Consider the following 19,022-nt stretch of genomic DNA (forward strand, 5'->3'; position numbering starts at 1 on the left):
AGATTCTGACAGGAAGTGGATACTTCCACAAGATGTCCCCAGCCTTTACAAAGTGTTTTGAGTCTTCTACAGTGAGATCTGACTGAAGAAGAGCTTTGGAACGGCGATGGCCCATAAGACACCTGGCGCGCGAGTTGATGGTGGGTACTCTCATTCCGAAACGTTTTAAAAGAGAACCCAATGGTCCGCCTTGAATTTTATTCATGTTCTGGTTAAAAAAGGCCCTAATGATTTATGCGATGCAACGTTTGACATGTTTGAACGAACGTAAATATATTTTTTCCGTTCGTGATGTGAAGTGAAGTCCGGCTGGCTTAGATCATGTGCTACAACACGGAGGTTTTTGGACATAAATGATGAGCTTTTTTGAACAAAACTACATTCGTTATGGACCTGGGATTCTTTGGAAGTGACATCTGATGAAGAGAATCAAAGGTAATGGATTATTTACATAGTATTTTCGATTTTAGATCTCTCCAACATGGCGGTTAGTCTGTATCGCAATGCGTATTTTTCTGGCGCAGTGCTCAGATTATTGCAAAGTGTGATTGCCCAGTAAGGTTAATTTTAAATCTGGCAAGTCCATTGCGTTCAAGAGATGTAAATCTATAATTCTTTGAATGACAATATAATATTTTACCAATGTTTTCTAATATTAATTAAATATTTTGTTGTCATGACTTGACTGCCGGTATTGGAGGGAAACGATTTCCTGAACATCAACGCCATAGTAAAACGCTGTTTTTAGATATAAATATGAACTTGATAGAACTAAAAATGCATGCATTGTCTAACATAATGTCCTAGGAGTGTCATCTGATGGAGGTTGTAAAAGGTTAGTGCATAATTTTAGCTGATTTTATGGTTTTGGTGACGCCTGTCTTTGAATCGACAATACACTACACACAGCTATTGTCAATGTACTCTCCTAACATAACCTAACTTTATGCTTTCCCCGTAAAACCTTTTTGAAATCGGAAAACGTGGTTAGATTAAGGAGATGGTTATCTTTCAAAGGCTGTAAGTTAGTTGTATGTTTGAGAAATTTGAATTTTGACATTTATTTGGTTTCAAATTTGCCGCTCTTGAAATGCACCTGCTGTTGATAGGGTGCGCCACGGGTGGCACGCTAACGTCCCACATAGCCCCAAGAAGTTAATCTTACATCTAGACGTTCCGCTAGCGGAACACCTGCTCCAATATCCAATAATGGGCGTGGCGCGAATTACAAACTCCTCTAAAATCCGAAAACTTCCATTTTTCAAACATATGACTATTTTACACCATTTTAAAGACAAGACTCTCGTTAATCTAACCACACTGTCCGATTTCAAAAAGGCTTTACAGCGAAAGCAAAACATTAGATTATGTCAGCAGAGTACCCAGCCAGAAATAATCAGACACCCATTTTGCAAGCTAGCATATAATGTCACAAAAACCAAAACCACAGCTAAATGCAGCACTAACCTTTGATGATCTTCATCAGATGACAACCCTAGGACATTATGTTATACAATGCATGCATGTTTTGTTCAATCAAGTTCATATTTATATTAAAAACCAGCTTTTTTACATTAGCATGTGACGTTCAGAACTAGCATACCCCCCGCAAATCTCCGGTGAATTTACTAAATTACTCACGATAAACGTTCACAAAAAACATAACAATTATTTTAAGAATTATAGATACAGAACTCCTCTATGCACTCGATATGTCCGATTTTAAAATAGCTTTTCGGTGAAAGCACATTTTGCAATATTCTCAGTAGATAGCCTGGCATCACAGGGCTAGCTATTTAGACACCCAGCAAGTTTAGCCTTCACCAAACTCCGATTTACTATTAGAAAAGTTTGATTACCTTTGGTGTTCTTCGTCAGAATGCACTCCCAGGACTTCTACTTCAATAACAAATGTTGGTTTGGTCCAAAATAATCCATAGTTATATCCAAACGGCGGCGTTTTGTTCATGCGTTCAAGACACTATCCGAAGTGTAAATAAGGGTCACGAGCATGGCGCATTTCGTGACAAAAGATTTCTAAATATTTCATTACCGTACTTCGAAGCATGTCAACCGCTGTTTAAAATCAATTTTTATGCCATTTTTCTCGTAAAAAAGCGATAATATTCCGACCGGGAAAGCGTGTAAACGTACAAAGAGAGAGAAAATAAAAGCATGCTATCCTCTCGTGCACGAGCCTGAGTCTCATAGTACTGTTACTGGCCACTATCCAAACGCGCTAATGTTTTTCAGCCAGAGCCTGCAAAGCCACGATTCAGCTTTTTGCCGCCTTCTGAGATCCCATGGGAGCCATAGGAAGTGTCACGTAACAGCAGAGATCCTCTGTAATGGATAGAGATAATCAAGAAGGACAAGAAATGGTCAGACAGGGTACTTCCTGTACAGAATCTTCTCAGGTTTTGGCCTGCCAAATTAGTTCGGTTATACTCACAGACACCATTCAAACAGTTTTAGAAACTTTGGAGTGTTTTCTATCCAAAGCTAATAATTATATGCATATTCCAGTTTCTGGGCAGGAGTAATAATCAGATTAAATCGGGTACGTTTTTTATCCGGCCGTGAAAATTCTGCCCCCTAGCCATAACAGGTTAATAGCCATACATTGTTACAGTTAGTATTCTCAGTAACACTTAACATTAAACTGCACTTGGCCTGTGTAATAAAACAAAATACTTTTGGAGAAACATTTTATTAGCACGTTGTTACATAATACTTTGGTAATTTTGTTCTATGTTGCTCTGTCTGTATGCTACATCTTGCTTGTCCTATGTTGCTCTGTTTGTATGCTATGTCTTGCTTGTCCTATGTTACTCTGCGTGTGCACACTGTTCTATGATTGTCTATATTGTAATTGTTTTTAATAACCTGCCCAGGGACTGCGGTTGAAAATTAGCCGGCTGGCTAAAACCGGCACTTTTACTGAAACGTTGATTAATGTGCACTGTCCCTGTAAAAATAAAATAAACTCAACTCAATTGCATTTTAATTGCATAGCAATGAGGTTAGAGGTTTTGTAACTACTGTACACGAGGAAGAGGGACAGTTCCTTATTCCACGTATGTAATAACGCCATTATTATGCAATTAGAAAGCAATTTCCAAAGTCCTATGTAACAGTGTTGCTATTGAAAATAAAAAAAATCACTAAGTTACTACACATGTATAAGAACTTGATGTCACGTATTACTGTATTACTTTATGGCTCACTCATTATGAAAATATATTTGTTAGTCATTTTGAAGCCGCAAAAGTAGTCTAATGTTGAGGGGCTTTCATGTCCCTCATGTATTTTTTTCTAGAATATATTAATATCTAGGAGCCCTCCAAACCATGTGCTTATGGTCATATATTTACACTAATTAAACTAACTGTTGTAGTTTTTGGTTCATCAAATATGATTTTTTTTGTTTTCAAATAACTTGCATTGTCACGTCCTGGCCAGTATAAGGGTTAATTAGTATTGTAGTTTGGTCAGGACTTGGCAGAGGGTATTCGTTTTATATGGTTCGGGGTGGTGTGTTTTGTTGAAGGGGCATTTGGTTTAAGTATTCCGGGGTTTTTGGGCACTGTTTGGTTTTCAGGTATTAGTCTAGTATGTCTGTTTCTATGTTTGGTTAATTGGGGTTGGGACTCTCAGTTGAAGGCAGGTGTTGTCTATCTGCCTTTGATTGAGAGTCCCATATATTAGGGTGTGTTTGTGTTTGTTATTTGTGGGTGATTGTTCTGTGTTTAGCCATATGCTTTGCCAGACTGTTTGTTGTTGTTATGCGTTCCTTTCGTTAGTTCTCGTGTTTTGTTATTTTTGTACGTTCATTTTGATAGTTAAATAAACATCAAGATGAGCATACACATACCTGCTGCGTTTTGGTCCTCCATCACCGACGACAACCGTGACATGCATATATACTGCTCAAAAAAATAAAGGGAACACTTAAACAACACAATGTAACTCCAAGTCAATCACACTTCTGTGAAATCAAACTGTCCACTTAGGAAGCAACACTGATTGACAATAAATTTCACATGCTGTTGTGCAAATGGAATAGACAACAGGTGGAAATTATAGGCAATTAGCAAGACACCCCCAATAAAGGAGTGGCTCTGCAGGTGGGGACCACAGACCACTTCTCAGTTCCTATGCTTCCTGGCTGATGTTTTGGTCACTTTTGAATGCTGGCGGTGCTTTCACTCTAGTAGTAACATGAGACGGAGTCTACAACCCACACAAGTGGCTCAGGTAGTGCAGCTCATCCAGGATGGCACATCAATGCGAGCTGTGGCAAGAAGGTTTGCTGTGTCTGTCAGCGTAGTGTTCAGAGCATGGAGGCGCTACCAGGAGACAGGCCAGTACATCAGGAGACATGGAGGAGGCCGTAGGAGGCCAACAACCCAGCAGCAGGACCGCTACCTCCGCCTTTGTGCAAGGAGGAGCACTGCCAGAACCCTGCAAAATGACCTCCAGCAGGCCACAAATGTGCATGTGTCTGCTCAAACGGTCAGAAACAGACTCCATGAAGGTGGTATGAGGGCCCGACGTCCACAGGTGGGGGTTGTGCTTACAGCCCAACACCGTGCAGATCGTTTGGCATTTGCCAGAGAACACCAAGATTGGCTAATTCGCCACTGGCGCCCTGTGCTCTTCACAGATGAAAGCAGGTTCACACTGAGCACGTGACAGACGTGACAGAGTCTGGAGACGCCGTGGAGAACGTTCTGCTGCCTGCAACATCCTCCAGCATGACCGGTTTGGCGGTGGGTCAGTCATGGTGTGGGGTGGCATTTCTTTGGGGGACCACACAGCCCTCCATGTGCTCGCCAGAGGTAGCCTGACTGCCATTAGGTACCGAGATGAGATCCTCAGACCCCTTGTGAGACCATATGCTGGTGCGGTTGGCCCTGGGTTCCTCCTAATGCAAGACAATGCTGGACCTCATGTGGCTGGAGTGTGTCAGCAGTTCCTGCAAGAGGAAGGCATTGATGCTATGGACTGGCCCGCCCGTTCCCCAGACCTGAATCCAATTGAGCACATCTGGGACATCATGTCTCGCTCCATCCACCAACGCCACATTGCACCACAGACTGTCCAGGAGTTGGCGGATGCTTTAGTCCAGGTCTGGGAGGAGATCCCTCAGGAGACCATCCGCCACCTCATCAGGAGCATGCCCAGGCGTTGTAGAGAGGTCATACAGGCACGTGGAGGCCACACACACTACTGAGCCTCATTTTGACTTGTTTTAAGGACATTACATCAAAGTTGGATCAGCCTGTAGTGTGGTTTTCCACTTTAATTTTGAGTGTGACTCCAAATCCAGACCTCCATGGGTTGATAAATTGGAATTCCATTGATTATTTTTGTGTGATTTTGTTGTCAGCACATTCAACTATGTAAAGATAAAAGTATTTAATAAGATTATTTCATTCATTCAGATCTAGGATGTGTTATTTTAGTGTTCCCTTTATTTTTTTGAGCAGTGTATGTTCAAATACCTTCAAATGTTATTTGGTTTTCTGAGAGGTATTCAAAACACTTTCAAATATAAAAAATGTAGACCTGTATTTGAATTTCAAAGAAAATAGTTGCCTTTTAGTTGAAAGTCGATATAAACTATATTCGACTACCACGAGTATTTGAAAAGTTTGTATTTTCAAATAAACTATAACTCATTTCTGCCCAGGACTGGTACCCTCCAACCCACCTTACGTAAGACTGGTATAATAATGTGATAACATTATAAACCATAATGGCAGCTCCTTATGTCTGCCTATGGCAACTCACTTGACACAGTCATGACACGAACCATTACTCAAGTGTACGTATTGTATAGCTGTATGCCCAGACAATTTGCTGGCCTAAACAACTGTTTCTGTTATGATACTGGTAAATAAGTTGTCATAACGGTTTATTATATGTTATATTATCATGATGTAGGACTTATGACAGAGGGTTCATGTAAAGTGTTATCATACTAGTCTAGCAGAGCTCTGTATTAGTGATGTGCAGTTTGCGAACAATTAGTTCGTTTTCAACTACTCTTTTTACTGACTCATTTTCTGACCAACCCGTTCATTTTAGTGCTTAGTTCGACATACTGGCCGCAATTAAGTGTACAACAGGAATAATATGAGCTCCTCTGGTAACTCTGGAGACGTGCTCCGACCAACAACTGCAGGCAAAGTAGATCAGGTAGCATAGAGAAGAAAAATACATGTTTAGAACTGATCATTATCGCATGGTGCAAGAATGAATACAATTCATTGATTATAGAATGCTCTGATGGACACAGCTTTGTAGAACCAAAACAGTCTCTGCTCAACAAACTCGAAAGCGAATCGTCTGGGGTGATGCAGTTGTAATGATATTGTGCTAATCACCCTTATGGCAGTCAAGCAATGCATTCCGCCAAGAGTCATTTACAATCTAGTCTGGTTGCTGCCCACAACTAGACCTCGTTTCAAATGTACCTTGAAATATCCGTGGGAAGTAGGGGTGCTGAAAACATCAGGCCCCCCAGGTGAAAATAATCACAGAACACCCCCCCCCAAATTACTTTCCTGCCCAATAAATTGTTATTTGTTTGCCCAGAAATCAACACATTTTTAAAACATGCTTTTACAAGTCTCATGCACAAATGACAGCGACGTGAACGAGAGAATTGTAGGATCATGACTATTACAAGTTTTCAGTTCATCGTTCGCCAACAGGGGATCATGTGTGCTCTGGGCATTACTGGCTCAAACGAATGAAATGAGTCAAAAGATTTGTTATTTTGACTGAATGAGTCAAAGATCAGAGTCAGTTAAAAGAGCTGAACTTCCCATCACTATTCTGTAGGCATGGCATTATGGCACGACTCTATGTGAGCCAGTAGAGGGGGCTAAAGAGTAAGTTTAGAAAGCTGAACAGCCACACAGCTAAAGAAATGTAATAGTGTAATTATTACACGTGACCTGAGATTATAGGATTATAAATTTGACACCAAAACAAATTACAGAATGTCAACTGGCAGGTCAAAGTCAAACCAATCACATTAAAGAAATAAAAACTGCTCAGTAAAAACAAAAACCTAAAAGAACCAGTAGAATTACATGATTTTCTTTTTCAAGTTTTAGAATGGGTTTGAAAAAGATCAATGCTTTTAAATATTTTCATAAATGTCCTCTTGTGAGAAGAAGTGGTGTTATTGTAGTAGTGAGCATCACACATTCAAATATAACCCAACGGAAGATAACTAATCCAAAACCATTGAATGACAGATGTAGTACCAGTCCTTGAGCTGGCTGGTGTATGTTATGAAGGCCCTGTCAGTCTGTATGCTGTAACCGTCCCAGTGAGGTGGAGGTGTAGGGTATAAATCCAAACCCAACACTTGTCTCTTTTTTTACCTCCCACTCCAGCCACTGTCACACACTCGTAATGGAGGCCAAACAGTTTGAGGGTTTCTGCAGTTTCTCAGGTTGGGTGGTGAGCGGCTAAGGGAATGGTCTGGAAGGTGAAAGGTGGACCGTTGCCTGTGGCGATTCCCAGGTGTCCGGGACTCAGAGCCAGATTCTGACGTCTGTTGCTCTCCACAATGCTGGAGGTGTTTGAGGCCAGGCTCTCTCGTGTGCTGACCAAAGGAAGAAAGGAGAGGAAGGGAGAGAAAAAAATTATGGTGAAGAGAATGAGGAGAATAGGGACAGAGGTCCACACACAGAGGATACAGAAAAAAGGTTATGTTACCTGGGCTTCCCTTGTTTGTGTGGAATTGTGTGAGAGCAGAAAGTATCGTATTGATTGATTGTTGACACATTTTCTATAAAGTTTTCCAGAACTTGCAGGTTAGGTAGTTCCCTTCAAGTAAAACAAAACTTGATATCCTCTCCATATTAACCACTAACTGCTGTAATCACTGCCCGGAGAGGAAGTAACAAAAGGTGAGAATAAAAGATGGGTAAAGCGAGAAGAGAGAATGAGAGAAGAGTAATATGTAAGGTGTGGTCCTCATTCATGGTTTGTCTGATGTTCTGTACAGTGGAGTTGTTTTAAAGATTATATGACTGATAATATGTAAGGTATCAGCCTAAAATCTGTATGACAAGACACTTCTTTGGAATGATGTCATTAGTGGTTTAGAGAGTAACAGCATGTCAAAAAGTCTGATCACGCCCGGTTCTTGTATTCGTGTACTTGTTTGATAATTTAATGCATTGTTTGGAGCTAGTAACATAAGCATTTCGCTGCATCCGCTATAACATCTGTTAAACGGTGTACGTGACCAATAAACTTTGATTTCACTTCCAGCTAGACCATGTCACCCATTGAAAGGTGGATGTGCTTCTGGTCACTGCCTCCATCTGCAGGCTAGGGCTATGGGAGAGAAGGGTGGAGCTGAGCTGCCTCGGGGAAGGGAGGGGGCCAAATGACAAAGTACACATCTGTGGACAGATGCCCTTTCCGACAGCAGTCACAGAGGAGATTATTGAAATCTGCCTTGATGGCTCATAGTTACATCACAAGGGGGGTCCCAACCCAACATTAGTGTGTAAACCACATTTCTGTCACAGGAAAGGAAAATGACATGGTTGTGAGAGTCTGTGAAATAGGCAACAGACCCAACAAGGAAGGACCACCACTCCAACTCCACATTGTTTAAAATATGCAGCAGACACTGTTTCCAGTTCCACAATTACTGCCATAAAAGGTTGCCCATCTTGTTTAAATAAATCGGCTGAGAAGCATGAGTTAGCGACAGCCACATGTCTGCTGGATACAGATACATTCTTTTCCATTACTGGCCACGGGACAGAGCAGTAGGCTGTGCCTGGAAACGTGGAAGGGGCTGAGGGAAGATGAGGTGGGGGGGACTCAGTCAGAAAGCAAATGAGCCGATCGTCCCATAGGTTCTGAACTGCAAACCAAAGCGTAATACAAACCAATCAAAAACGAGCGGCGCTAGCGCGGGCATCCATCTTATTTAGAGGCTGGAACATGTGGTCGTGGTTAGACACAGGAAGACACATGTGACCCTAATGAAGTGTCACACACTCCCAGTATGCCAGAGGGGCCCGGGCAAAAAGGATTTGGTAAAAAAAAGGCACAGCGTTGTAATGCACAAAATATTTTGGGGGTTGCTATCTGTGTAATGGAAAACCAAAGTTTAATAGGCAGTCTTTAAAAACACCTGGAATTACAATTCACACAATTTGGAAGTACATTAAAAAAACGGTTACAGTTCTGACCAGATTAACTCCATACACACTATGACAGAGACAGGCCTACTCCCCCTTTCTCCCTCTTTCAGCACTGCTAAATATCAAAATCCTCTGTAGCCTTCAGACTCTATGTTGCTTTTGGGCCTAAAAAAGGTAATATTTTGTTGGCTGATGGTAAAGCCATGTGAATGGTTGTCTTAATGGACATATTTCAGTGACAGACACCATGTATCATGAGCTAAAAACTCCACAAAAAGACAAATGTCTGCTTACGCTCAAGTGATTCAAGAAACTAAGAAAAATATTCAAGATATCATTGAACATAAGCAGACATGAATCATTGAATGAAGCACAGACATCAGAAAGAAATGAAATGTAACAAACAAACAAAGCAAACCAAATTCATTCAGAGAAAAAATGAGGTTTTCTAAACAGACAAGCATAGGCTCACATGAATGAGGAAATTATGAAATTAAGGAACATTGCAACCTCCTATTCTGTCTCTTCTACAGAGCTATAACCCATGATAGGTTGTACCTCAGATTCACTATAATCAATAGCACCATATGTTATAATAATACCGGTCCGTTTGGTTCTCACAGAATAAGAAACCATCCCCTCATTACCATCGTCCACACAAACAGAGACTCTGTGTGTGTCTATGTGAGTGAGTTGTTTTCACCCAACCGAGGCTTACCGTGGAGAGTTAAATCCACTGTCCACTGTAACACTGTTGCTGTCCATGCTGTCCAGCCTGGCTGAGTGGGCCGACAGCTGACTCTGGTTGTTGTGGTCACTCTCCTTGGGGTTGGGGAAGGTCAGGTTCCTCTCAAACCTGCGCTGGAGGTCCCTCTCCTTCTCCCTCTCCAGCAGCCACTGCATGGTGCCCTGTCCTCCCCCACCACAACCCTCTGGGGCCTTCTGCTCTGACCGCTTGGCCGAGGCAGCGTCCTCCAGCTCGTCATCATCAGACACATTGTAGTAGTCGAAGGAGGCTTCAGCCGAGGGGGCAGAGGGAGGGGGCCGGGGCATACCTAGCAGGGGGCCAGGCTGCTCAAATTGCCCCTGGCTGTCCAGAATCTCGGATGACGACATGACTTGGGTCTTGCTCAACGTACTCAACCTGGAGTAGCTGCCGTCCCCATAGGTGCCTGGCAACGCGTTGGGCGGTGGTTTAAACAAAGTGTCTTTGCTGAAGATCTCCTTCCTCTTGTCCATGCTATTGGAGTTGGTGTTGTGGTGCTGTACAGAATGGCCATTTGGCAAAGGTTCAAGCATCTGACAGGGCATTGGTAAGCTAACACTGTTATGTCCCTTTGTAGTTTCCTCTTTGTACTCTGGGGGGTGAGGGGTCTGTCTGTTGGAGGGACAACCCACCTTCACCTTAGGTAAGCTATCTTGATTATGTTTTCCTAAGGGGCTGGGAGCGGTAAAGATCAATTCGTTGGATGCAATGCACTGGAAATAGTCCTCAGCCATGGGTTTTGGAGAGTAAGCCTTCAAGCGGTCGTAGTCAGGTAAACGGTCTCTACTTTTACTCTTTTTAAGTGTCCTCCCTCTGTTGGGCCCACACACAGAGGTTAACTTAGCAGCATGGGGCGTGTCCCGCGAGTGGGAGTAGTGGGAGGCCTGGGCTGCAGCCCTCAAGGTTCCTTCGTCTGTGTAGTAGCGCCTCTTGTCTCTCTCCCTCTCATCAGGGCTGTGTTCAAAGTAGTCCGGGGGCCCAATCAGCCCAACCCCCAGGCACCTTTTGGAGTTCGCTTTGGCCTTGTTGGCTGAGCGCTCGTTGCGTGATTTCCTCTCCTGTGTGTGGCTGTGGTACATCTTGGAGTGGGACGTTCCGTGCGAAGGCTCGGGGAAGGGCATCTCCGTCCTCCTCTTGGCCAGCTCTCCTGACACGTCCCACTTTGGGGTGACGGGCAGGTGGGACTCCATGATGTTTGGGTTGCTGTGAGCCAGGTGGCGGCCATGGCTGTGTTCCATGGAGGAGGAGCTGTAGGGCTGGTAGTCCCTCTCAGCCGCCATGTCCAGGTTGGATCCCTCAGAGGGGTCTCTCCGAGAGGTGCGGGTCTTAATAACCTGTTTGGGCTAGGGGGCAGTATTGAGAATTTTGGAAAAAATATGTGCCCATTTTTAACTGCCTCCTACACCAACTCAGAAGCTAGAATATGCATATTATTGTTCAGGTTTGGATAGAAAACACCCTAAAGTTTCTAAAACTGTTTGAATAGTGTCTGTGAGTATAACAGAACTCCTATGGCAGGCAAAAACCTGACAAGGTTTCATGCAGGAAGTGGCCTGTCTGACAAGGAGTCGTGCGTCTTGCATCTGTTTATTGAAAAGTAAGGATCTTAGCTGTAACGTGACAATTCCTAGGGCTCCAATAGGCTCTCAGAACCCGGGAAAAACCTGAACGATGACGAGGCGGCCTCTGGCTGAAACAGATTATCGCCTTTGGTAAGTGGCCGATCAGAGGACCATTGAATGAGGCGCGTGCACGATTCGCCCCCGTGGAGAAATTTCATTCGGCTGTTTAGGCTCATTGCAGATTCCCGGTCGGAATATTATCGCTTTTCTACGAGATAAATGGCATAAAAATTGGTTTTAAACAGCGGTTGACATGCTTCGAAGTACGGTAATGGAATATTTAGACATTTTTTGTCACGCCATGCGCCATGCTCGTGACCGTGATGTAGCATTCTGATAGTGTCTAGAACTCACGAACAAAACGTCGCTGTTTGGATATAACGATGGATTATTTGGGACCAAACCTACATTTGTTATTGAAGTAGAAGTCCTGGGAGTGTATTCTGACGAAGAACAGGAAAGGTAAGAACATTTTTCTTATAGGAAATGTGATTTTGGTGAAGGCTGAACTGGGTGGGTGTCTAAATAGCTAGCCCGTGTTGGCTGGGCTATGTACTTAGAATATTGCAAAATGTGCTTCATCCGAAAAGCTATTTTAAAGTCGGACATATCGAGTGCATAGAGGAGTAATGTATCTATAATTCTTAAAATAATTGTTATGCTTTTTGTGAACGTTTATCGTGAGTAATTTAGCAAACTGTTAGTAAATTCCCCGGAAGTTTGCGGGGGGTATGCTTTTTCTGAACGTCACATGCTAATGTAAAAAGCTGGTTTTTGATATAAATATGAACTTGATTGAACAGACATGCATGTATTGTATAACATAATGTTCTAGGTGTGTCATCTGATGAAGATCATAAAAGGTTAGTGCTGCATTTAGCTGTGGTTTGGGTTTATGTGACATGATATGCTAGCTTGAAAAATGGGTGTCTGATTATTTCTGGCTGGGCACTCTCCTGACATAATCTAATGTTTCTAATGTTGTAAAGCCTTTTTGAAATCGGACAGTGTGGTTAGATTAACCTGTTCGATTTACCCTAGGATAGGGGGCGCCACAGCGCATTTTGGAAAAAAATCGTTCCCATTTTCAACGACCTACTAATCAAAGTCAGAAGCTAAGACATGCATATACTTATTTTATATGGATAGAAAACACCCTAAATTTTCTAAAACTGTTTGAATGGTGTCTGTGAGTATAACAGAACTCGTATGGCAGTCAAAACCCCGAGACCGATTGAACCAGGAAGTGGAAATCTGAATTGTGGACTCGACTTCACAGCCTTACCTATAAATCACAACGTAAAAAAATGAAAATTGAGCACTTTCCAGTGCTTCCACTAGATGTCCCCAGTCTTTACAAAGTGTTTTGAGGGTTCTGCGGTAGAAACTCAGTGAAAGAGACGATGTGGCAATTGGTCAGAGTAGTAGGGCCATGAGCATTGTGACGTCGGCGGCCGTGTCTGCCCCCACCTTTGGAAGCCTTTTGAAACACAATGACATCTTCCCACTCGAATCTGATTGGCTCTCTTGTTGAAACAGGCCCTGACGATTATTTTATACAACGTTTGACATGTTTGAACGAACCTAACTAACCGTAAACAGTCATTTTGCGTTAGACAGGTGCCGCGCACGGAACAACATTTGATTACAGCCTTAGGACGCGCTAACGACAGGAAGCTAATGGAACATAAAGCATGGACTTTTTCGACCGAAAATACATTTGTCATGGACCTGGGACATCGGGAAGTGTTTTCTGATGAAGACAACTAAAGGTGAGGGATTATTGGCGATATTATACAATATCAGATGTTACTTGCTCAAATGTTCAAAGATGGCGCCGAGCTAGGTTTTCGAGCTCAATTTCTGGGTATCGCATCCCATTTGATCTCAAAGTGTGATTACCCTGTAAAGTTAATTTAAAATCTGTTTTGACAGGTGTTTTCAAGAGATATTCATCTATAAATCTTAGATTGACAATATATATTAAAAAAATCGTTTTCGAATAGTAATTTATAAAATTGTAGCACTGTTTCCCGGGACGCATTATATGGGAAAATAGTTAGTCAACCTCAGGTGCCGATGTAAAATGCTGTTTTTATATAGAAATATGACCTTTATTGAACAAAAGATTGCATGCTGTGTGTAACATGATGTCCTAGGTGTGTCATCTGATGAAGTTTGTAAAAGGTTAGTGCTGCATTTAGCTGTTTTTTGGTTATATGTGATGGGTGTGCTTGCTCGGAAAATTCATATGATGCGACTTTTACAATGTACTCCTCTAACATAATCTAATATTGTGCTTTTCCTGTAAAACCTTTTTGAAATCGGACAACGAGGGTCGATTCAAGAGAGGTGTATCTATAAAACGATATGAGACAGCCCTATATTTGAAAAAAAAAAAATATTGAATTTCGTTATGCTAATGTCGCTAGGAGTTTTCGCTGGAAAATGATCCCGCTAACGGGATGGTAGGCTGAAGAAGTTAACGAGATTCTTGTCTTTAAATAGCTGTAAAATAGTCATATGTTTGAGAAATTGAAGTAATAGTATTTCAAACGATTCAAAAATCGCGCCACTGGATTGAAGTGGCTGTTACGTAGGTGGGACGAATTCGTCCCACATGCGCCAGAGAGGTTAATGTGGGAGCATGAGGGCTTACCCTGGGGCTTGCGGTGTCTGCGGCTCCTCCTGCTGCGTGCGCTGTGCTGGGCTGACGAGCTGGCCTTGCTCCTCTGGGCTCTCTCCTCCAACCTCTTCTTCACGGCCGTGTGCCTCACCACGTTCTCCACTGTCGGGTCTGGGTTGATCCATCTGATGATCTCCACCTCCACGTTGTGCGGCACGGCCGTGGGCGTCTCCTCGTCCTGTAGAGGCCACTCTTCCGGGGTGAACTGGGCCGAGAAGGTGGTCAGTTGTTTGGTCTTGTTCTTCTTGAAGCTCAGCAGGAACAGCTTAATGCCAAACTTCTTGGACTGCTTTTCCCCGGTGCTGCCCCCCTCTCGGTGCTTGGTCAGGGTGTCCGACTTGAAGGGGAAGCTGAGGGTGCTCCGGATCTTCTCCGTGGTGTGCCGGGGCTGTGTGGGGGTGTGAGGGGAGTGGGGTGAGTAGGCCTCTCTGTGCTCCTTGGGGGACTTCCTGGTGAGGGTGGTATGGTGGCTGGGGGGGTCGTCACAGTAATTATTATAAGAGTCTCTATGGTTCTTAGTATAGGACCTGTCCCTGACACAGCCAGAGGTGGAGGGGGTAATGGTTCCAGAGAACGGGGAGGTACACTGCTGCTGCTGCTTGCGATCAGGTAACCTCTTGTCCAGGTGGTACCACTTGGAGCTGGTCCTGATGAGAGAGGGCGTGATGAAGTAGGTCTGTGGCGTGACGATGAAGTAGCCCTCCGGCGTGGGGTAGATCTTCCTCTCCCGGACCAGCATGCTCGGTGTGTGGTGGAGGATCTCCGCCGTCAGCGTGGGCACACCTAGACAATGACGTGGAGAAGAATATGTCATGAATGTCAAACATAACATTCTCAAATGGCATGCTATTCACTTCATAATGCACTCCAATAGGGTGCCATTTGGTACGCGCCGCATATGACGTGAAAAATGTCCTAGGTGTGTCATCTGATGAAGATCATAAAAGGTTAGTGCTGCATTTAGCTGTGGTTTGGGTTTATGTGACATGATATGCTAGCTTGAAAAATGGGTGTCTGATTATTCTCATATAATATTATTCAGCAATGGATAAGCCATTATTTGTAGTAACCGATCCATCGATCGTAAAAACTGTTCTGGCCCAATACATCAACCGCATAGTCGACCTTAATCTATCTGATAGTAATCTGACAGGACAGATTGTTATAGGTATACAATAAATGTCATCACTGTCTGATCATCCCTTTGGGGAGCCAGTCAGCTGGGGCTTTAACTTTTTAGTGACAGGGGGCAGTACTCGGAAATTCAGATGAATGACATGCCCAAATTAAACTGCCTGCTACTCGGGCCCAGAAGGTAGGATATGCATATTATTAGTAGATTTGGATAGACTCTGACATTTCTAAAACACTCTGAAGTTTCTAAAACTGTTTGAATGATGTCTGTGAGTATAACAGAACTCATATGGCAGGCAAAAACTTGAGAAAAATCCAACCAGGAAGTGTGGAAATCTGAGATTTGTAGTTTTTCAAGTGATTCCCTATCCAGTATACAGTGACTTAGGGTTCATTTTGCACTTCCTAAGGCTTCCACTAGATGTCAACAGTCTTTAGAACATTGTTTCATGCTTCTAGGGGAGAGAATAAGAGCTGACTCAACAAGTGGACTGCCTGAGGCCAATGAGTTGTTTACTGCGTGGTCACGCATGCACGCCGTTCCTTCTTTTTCCTCTGTAATGAATACGCTATTGTCCTGTTGGAATATTATCGAAGATTTACGATAAAAAGACCCTAAGGATTGATTGTAAACATAGTTTGACATGTTTCTACAAACGGTAATGGAACTTTTTGACTTTTTGTCTAGGGTTTTGCGCTCGCGCATTGTGTCTTTGGAATAGTGATCTGAACGCTCGAACAAAACGGAGGTATTTGGACATAAATATGGAGTTTTTTGAACAAAACCAACATTTCTTGTGGAAGTGGGAGTCCTGGGAGTGCATTTCGACGAAGATCAGCAAAGGTATAATACTATTTCTGAGTTTTGTTGACTCCAGAACTTGGCGGGTAACTGTATAGCTTGCTTTGATGGCTGAGCTCTGTACTCAGAATATTGAACAATGTGGTTTCGCTGTAAAGCTGTTTTGAAATCCAACACAGCGGTTACATTAAGTGTTCCCTTTATTTTTTTGAGCAGTATAGTTTGGTCAGGACGTGGCAGGGTGTATTTGTTTTATATGGTTTTGAGTGTGTGTTTATGTAGAGGGGCGTTTTATTTATATTTCCGGGGTTTTTTGGTTTAGTTCTATGTCTGTTTCTAGGGTGTTTATTTCTATGTTTAGTATTTGGGATTGGGGCCTTCAATTGGAAGCAGCTGGTTATCGTTGCCTCTGATTGAAGGTCCTATAATTAGGAGTTTGTTTGTTTTGGGGATTGTGGGAGATTGTTCTTTGTATTGCTGTGTGAGCCTACAAGACTGTTTGTTTCTTGTTTTGTTTCATGTTTAATAAAAATGAGCATTCACATACCCGCTGCGCCTTGGTCCATCCATTACGACAACCGTGACAGAATCTCCCACCAACCACAGCACAAGCAGCGGAGGAAGGAGCAGCAGGTGGACTATCGGGAGTCGTGGACCTGGGAGGAGATTATAGCCGGAGAGGGCCCCTGGAGGAAGGTTAAAGAGGACCGGGAATGTTATCGGGGTACACGGTTGGCGTTTATTAAGTACAATTTTGCTGTACTGTTTAAACTCGATGAAAATAACACTGTTGACACTTTTCAGCAAGTTGCAATAATGTGATACAGAAATAAACAGTTTTTCAAAAACAAGGTCACTCTGTTAAGTACCATTTTGTTGTACTCTTTAAACTCGATGAAAGGAACACTGTTGACACTTTTCAGCAAGTTGCAATCATGAAATACAGAAATAAACAGTTTTTCAAAAACAAGGTCTAAGTCATGTTTGATGGACTCTGTAAGTACCATTTTTGCTGTACTGCTTAATCAGGATGATAGGAACACTGTTGACACTTTTCAGCAAGTTGCAATCATGTGATACAGAAATAAACAGTTTTTCAAAAACAAGGTCACTCTGTTAAGTACCATTTTGTTGTACTGTTTAAACTCGATGAAAGGAACACTGTTGACACTTTTCAGCAAGTTGCAATCATGAAATACAGAAATAAACAGTTTTTCAAAAACAAGGTCCAAGTTATTCTGTAAGTACCATTTTGCTGTACTGTTTAATCTCGATGAAAGGAACATTGTTAACACTTAAGCAAGTTGCAATCATGAAATACAGAAATAAACCGTTTTTCACAAACAAGGTCTAAGTCATGTCTGATGCACTCTGTAAGTACCATTTTTGCTGTACTGCTTAATCAGGATGATAGGAACACTGTTGACACTTTTCAGCAAGTTGCAATCATGTAATACAGAAATAAACAGCTTTTCAAAAACAAGGTCTAAGTCATTCTGTAAGTACCATTTTGCTGTACTGTTTAATCTCGATGAAAGGAACATTGTTGACACTTCAGCAAGTTGCAATCATGTAATACAGAAATAAACCGTTTTTCAAAAACAAGGTCACTCTGTTAAGTACCATTTTGCTATACTGTTTAAACTCGATGAAAATAACACTGTTGACACTTTTCAGCAAGGTGCAATCATGAAATACAGAAATAAACAGTTTTTCAAAAACAAGGTCTAAGTCATGTTTGAGTCACTCTGTAAGTACCATTTTCCTGTACTATTTCATCTCGATGAAAGAAACATTGTTGACACTTTTCAGCAAGTTGCAATCATGAAATACAGAAATAAACAGTTTTTCAAAAACAAGGTCACTCTGTTAAGTACCATTTTGTTGTACTGTTTAAACTCGATGAAAGGAACACTGTTGACACTTTTCAGCAAGTTGCAATCATGAAATACAGAAATAAACAGTTTTTCAAAAACAAGGTCCAAGTCATTCTGTAAGTACCATTTTGCTGTACTGTTTAATCTCGATGAAAGGAACATTGTTAACACTTCAGCAAGTTGCAATCATGAAATACAGAAATAAACCGTTTTTCACAAACAAGGTCTAAGTCATGTTTGATGCACTCTGTAAGTACCATTTTTGCTGTACTGCTTAATCAGGATCATAGGAACACTGTTGACACTTTTCAGCAAGTTGCAAATATGTAATACATAAATAAACAGTTTTTCAAAAACAAGGTCACTCTGTTAAGTACCATTTAGCTGTACTGTTTAAACTCGATGAAAATAACACTGTTGACACTTTTCAGCAAGTTGCAATCATGAAATACAGAAAGACACAGTTTTTCAAAAACAAGTTCTAAGTCATGTTTGAGTCACTCTGTAAGTACCATTTTGCTGTACTTTTTAATCTCGATGAAAGAAACATTGTTGACACTTTTCAGCAAGTTGCAATCATGAAATACAGAAATAAATAGTTTTTCACAAACAAGGCCTAAATCATGTTTGATGGACTCTGTAAGTACCATTTTTGCTGTATTGCTTAAAATAATTGTTATTCTTTTTGTGAACGTTTATCGTCAGTAATTTAGTAAATTCACCGGAAGTGTTCGGTGGGAATGCTAGTTCTGAACGTCACATGCTAATGTAAAAAGCTGTTTTTTGATAAAAATATGAACTTGATTGAACAGACATGCATGTATTGTATAACATAATGTCCTAGGTGTGTCATCTGATGAAGATCATAAAAGGTTAGTGCTGCATTTAGCTGTGGTTTTGTTTTTTGTGACATTATATGCTAGCTTGAAAAATGGGTGTCTGAT

General features: G+C 42.0%; 1 pseudogene; it reads right to left on the reverse strand.

Annotated features, from left to right (window-relative positions):
• Nucleotides 1-7,375: 7,375 nt before the first annotated feature.
• LOC115165359 (storkhead-box protein 2-like) lies at nt 7,376-15,483 on the reverse strand (annotated as a pseudogene).
• Nucleotides 15,484-19,022: the final 3,539 nt, after the last annotated feature.

This window comes from Salmo trutta, chromosome 3, assembly GCF_901001165.1.
Source record: "Salmo trutta chromosome 3, fSalTru1.1, whole genome shotgun sequence".
Taxonomy (NCBI): domain Eukaryota; kingdom Metazoa; phylum Chordata; class Actinopteri; order Salmoniformes; family Salmonidae; genus Salmo; species Salmo trutta.